This window comes from Tachyglossus aculeatus, chromosome 21 (genome assembly GCF_015852505.1).
Source record: "Tachyglossus aculeatus isolate mTacAcu1 chromosome 21, mTacAcu1.pri, whole genome shotgun sequence".
Classification (NCBI taxonomy): Eukaryota; Metazoa; Chordata; class Mammalia; order Monotremata; family Tachyglossidae; genus Tachyglossus; species Tachyglossus aculeatus.
The window spans coordinates 57516299-57521584 of NC_052086.1; positions in this window are offsets into that span (position 1 = coordinate 57516299).

Sequence of the window (5286 nt, forward strand, 5' to 3'; positions counted from 1 at the left end):
CTGCTACTGCGGCTGCTCTCCCCTCTCTCCACCACCCCCTAAGTCTCTCTCTGCTGCTCTCCCCTCTTTCCACCACCCCCTAACAGCCCCCCCTCTCTCTTTCTCTGCTGCTCTCCCCACCACCCCCTAACAGTCTCTCTCTCTCTCTCTGCTGCTCTCCCCACCTCCCCCTAACAGTCTCTCTCTCTCTCTGCTGCTCTCCCCACCACCCCCTAACAGTCTCTCTCGTTCTCTGTGCTATTCTCCCCACCACCCCCTAACAATCTCTCTCTTTCTCTGCTGCTCTCCCCTACCAGTCTCTCTCTACCAGTCTCCCTTCTCCACCACCCACTAACAGTCTTTCTCTGCTGCTCTCCCCACCACCCCCTAACAATCTCTCTCTTTCTCTGCTGCTCTCCCCTACCAGTCTCTCTCTACCAGTCTCCCCTCTCCACCACCCCCTAACAGCCTCTCTCTGCTGCTCTCCCCTACCCGCTGTTAGTCTCTTTCTCTCTCCCTCCTCTCTACCACCAGTCCCCCCCCATCCACCCCTGTCTTTTGTTTGCCTGCAACGCGCGCCTTCTCCCACCGCCTGACAAAGCCTGCCTCTCAGAGCCCAGCTGCAGCCTATATAGACGGGATGATGTCAGGGGGTTTGCAACGGCCCCGCCTCCAGTTGAGACTCTGGGTTCCGCGGGAAGGATGGGGATGGAGGAGGGGGGCGGCGAGAGAGCCGGGCTGCAGCTGCTGCTAAAAGAGGGGCCTGCTCAGTGCATCCCCTACATCTCCCCTCCCGGATCCCTTCCAGCTAACCACCTTCCCGCGACCCCCCATCCATGCAGACCAGAACCCCTCGAGGTGGGAAAGGGGAATTCGAAGCTCCTAGTGATTCGTTTTAAAGAAGCAATGCCAGGAAAGGGGGTTTCTTTTTCTCTTTGGGGTTTAGGTTCCCAAGGCTCATCTGAATCCTCCTGCAGGTAATCACCACTGGCATTTATTCAGCGCGAACAGTGTACAGAGCGCTGTACGTGGGAGGACTTGGTAACAGAATCGGTAGACACGTTCCCTGCCCACAAGGAGATTTTACTGTCTAGAGGTGGAATTTATAGCCCAGCCAGTCCCAGGTTTTTGGTGCAGGACTTTGAGAGTAGCCAAGCCAAAATGAAGGAGTGAGCAAGTCAGGCAAAGAACCGTTGCATTAGGCGAAGATTCATTCATTCATTGTCGTATTAAGCACTTACTATGGGCAGAGCACTATAATAAGCGCTTCGAAAACACTATACAGCACTAGAGACAATCCCTGCCCACAACGGGCTTACAGTTTCCTGGTGCTCAGTATTGCCAATGGCTGTACTGACATTTTTTGGGGGGGGGGGGGGCAGTAAGGGATAGACACAGCTTTCTGCTTTGTGAGAAGCAGTGTGGCTCAATGGAAAGAGCACGGGCTTTGGGGTCAGAGGTCATGGGTTCAAATCTAGACTACTTTGGGGAAGTCACTTCACTTCTCTGGGCCTCAGTTCCCTCATCTGTAAAATGGGCATTAAGACTTGAGCCCCACGTGGGACAACTGGGTCACCTTGTATCCTCCCCTGCGCTTAGAACAGTGCTTTGCACATAGTAAGCACTTAATAAATGCCATTATTATTAGATAGAGGAAGGTTATAAACTCATTCATCGTCCATCCACCGGCAAAATCGGATTCCTGAATCTTTAGGTCAAACCGCCAAAATTCAGTCAGGCTGCCCAGGCTTATTCCCAACATATCTAGGATTAGGAGTTGAACTTTGCTTGACTCTCACCCCCTGACTCCTCCCCCCCCCCAACATGGATCACCGTGTCCTTCCTCTTTGCCCCTTCCCCTTCACTCACATCCTCCCCATCTGCCCTCTGACCATTTCACCAAAGTCCCAGCATTCCCCATGAGGCATTTCAACCGCATCTGGAAGTTCCCTAGAATTCAGAAGTAGCCTGGAAAGAACACAATGCTGACCATTAGCTGGCCACAGGCACTCTACCTAGTTTTCCCTTCCTCCACAAACACCTGCCTCCTGACCTTTGCTTCTTGTTCCGACCAAAAACTGTTCCAGTCAAAAACTGAAGGTAGTGGAACTTGAACTCTCAAAGCTGATCCTAGAGTTAATGCAGAATTATGGCTTTTTTTATATAGAAGTTGTTATGCGTTTCACTATGTGCCAAGCTCCGAACTAAGCGCTGGGGGAGATTCAAGCTGATCGGGTTGGACGTAGTCCCCGTTCCACATAGGGTTCACAGCTTAAGTCTTTCAGGTGTAGGGGTTGCATCTGGGGCTGCCACCCAGCAAGGATGGGAGGGGATGGAGGTGGAATGAGAAGGGGAACAGGCAGTTGTGAACATGGGAACATCCTCCCCCTCTCCATCCCCACCACCTTACCTCCTTCCCTTCCCCATAGCACCTGTTTATATGTATATATGTTTGTACATATTTATTACTCTATTTATTTATTTATTTTACTTGTACATATTTATTCTACTTATTTTATTTTGTTAATATGTTTTGTTTTGTTCTCTGTCTCCCCCTTCTAGACTGTGAGCCCACTGTTGGGTAGGGACCGTCTCTATATGTTGCCAACTTGTACTTCCCAAACGCTTAGTACAGTGCTTTGCACACAGTAAGCGCTCAATAAATACGATTGAATGAAAGATTGAATGAATGGGCCCAAAATCCTGCCGCTTTTCTCGGGCTCCGTGTCTTTCACTTTTGCTAACGGGGTTTGAATAAGTGCCACCCAGTCTGGGTTTAATTGAGCAGGGAAGGGTTTTTAAAAGAGGCTCGGGCACTTCAGTTTGTAAGAGGTGGGACTCATTCTCCAAATTTCTGGGGTCTCGAGCATTTTAAAAGAGCGGCCTACTGTTGTCCCAGGAGGAGGAGGCTGGGAGTGGCATCACGAGGCTGAAGAATCGGCTCTTTCATTAAGGATGTTCCCAAGTATGTATTCCAACCGTCAGGGTGCTCAGAGCGGAGATGAGCTGTCAAGCCTAGCTTCAGGGACTTCTAGATCAAAGACACACCATCGTACAGTCTCAACTGGGTCTATGTCTCACTGCCAGGTACAGCTCAGTTCAGGGGAGAGTCCAGGGGAATTTTTTCTGAAGGGGAAGATGCTTTTCTAACAAAGGCAGTGTTTCTGGCACAAATCATCAGGAGATGTTGGAAGGAGACAGTAGCTGGGGAGCTGAAAGAGATGGCCCGTATCAATTAACTATCCTTTGGTACTCTGAAATTTTGTGTGTAGTAGGCATTGTGTTGTGGGAGAGAACACAAAGTCTACTTTCATAGCCAGTACCTAAAATGAGATTGTTTTGTTTAGAGTGTAAATGTTCAAGTGACATAAGTGTTCTGGTGAGGTGGCATATCCTCATGGGTTATGCAAAAACATATAAAATCCAGAATCAATCTGTCGATCGTATTTATTGAGGGCTTACTGTGTGCAGAGCACTGTACTAGGCATGTGGGAGAGTACAATATAACAATCTAACAGAGTTAGTAGGCCTGCCCCTTGCCCACAAAGAGCTTGCAGTCTAGAGAGGAAGACTGACATTATTATAAATATATTATGGTTATGGACATAAGTGCTGTGAGTCTGAGTTGCGGGGTGAATAAAGGGAGCATATCAGGGTGGTGCAGCACAGAAGAGAGTGGGAAACAGGACAGGGTTGGAAAAATCAATCAATCAATCAAATTTATTGAGCGCTTACTGTGTGCAGAGCACTGTACTAAGCGCTTGGGAAGTACAAGTTGGCAGCATATAGAGACAGTCCCTACCGAACAGTGGGCTCACAGTCGGCGGCGAGATAGACGAGATTGAGGTACAGTGAGTAGGTTGACATTAGAGTCTACATTGTAATAAGAGGGCAGTCAAGTGAGATAGGAGGGGGCAAGGTGATCCTAAATCTACGGTCCTGTGCTGGGGCATAAAATTACAGTAGCAGATATGTGCAATCAGAACGTTCAAGTCATGCACTGCCCAACCGAGCAAAGTTTTAAAATAATGGCAGTAACCCTAAACAAGAAAATGGCCATTTTCTTGCAGCGTGGGGTTCCTTCTGCTTTGTTTCTTTAGGCTAAGTACAGACGGTGCCATCTAATTCCATGTTATGCAATAGGAACTCGACGTGTCTGTGATACTTCCAACCCTAAATGCACTTCCCAAGCGCTTAGTACAGTGCTCTGCACACAGTAAGCGCTCAATAAATACGATTGATTGATTGATTGATTGATATTTCCAACCCTGTCCTGTTTTTTCATAGGGCACTAAAGCCGTGTCTTAGAAGTGCAGGCTCTAGTCATGCTAGGTTAAAATAGCTTAGCGCAGGTGCAGAAGTACGTGGGTGGGCCGGAAACCCAGGCAGGAGATGGAGTTGGTGTTTGGGGTTGAGAGGGACCGGAAAACTGCTGGGAGGGAGCGATTGGAGTGTGGGACCATTGGTAAAATGAGTAGGGATTGAAAACAGGACACGGGTGTAGGATGCTTGTTGCTGCTGGTGTCTTCTCGTCATTCTCTATTGTGGTCAATTCAGGGAAGCCCGGAACATCCCTGGAATAGGCCTTATTTGGGGTTTTTTGAAGCATGTGATGTGACCTGACATGGTGTGCCCTTTTTCCTGCATGACTTCCCTTAAAATCCACCTCATGCCATCGTACAATACATTTTCTTCATCCAGGGCAAATCGCATCAACTTCACTTAGGGTGCCAGGCTTTGCTTGTTCTAGTGTCTTATAAACACAGCATTTAGGCTGAGCATTAGTTCTACAAAGCACCCCTTCGAGGTGAGTGAGATGTTCAGTCCATGATCTCTGGCCCACGTGATATAAAATACACAACATTCTTCATCCCGAGGAACTTCCACCGTATAATAATAAAAAGCGCTAATGTGTATGTAAAACTGTCCCATCACAAGAACCCAAAATGCTTTGAAGACTTCGCCAGTGGAGTCTCTGTAAGGAAAAGGGCAAGGATTATTTTCTCATTTTATCATTGAGGAAATAAAAGCAGAGAGAGCACCAACATTTCACTCAAGGTCACGTATGAGTCAAGAGCAGGACCCAGGTCTTGATTCCCTCCCTCTCCAGCACTGTGCTTACCCTCCTGCTTCTGGATCAAATGAGGGCAAGGAGACTTTTTTAAGGGCCTAGGAAATGTGGCACAACTGAACTATTTTCTTTGGACTCTCCTCGGCAACTGACTTTAAGTTCTGCCTTCTGTCAGGCACTTAGACTGAAAGCTCCTTGTGGGTAGGGAATGTGTCTACCAACACTGTCATATTGTG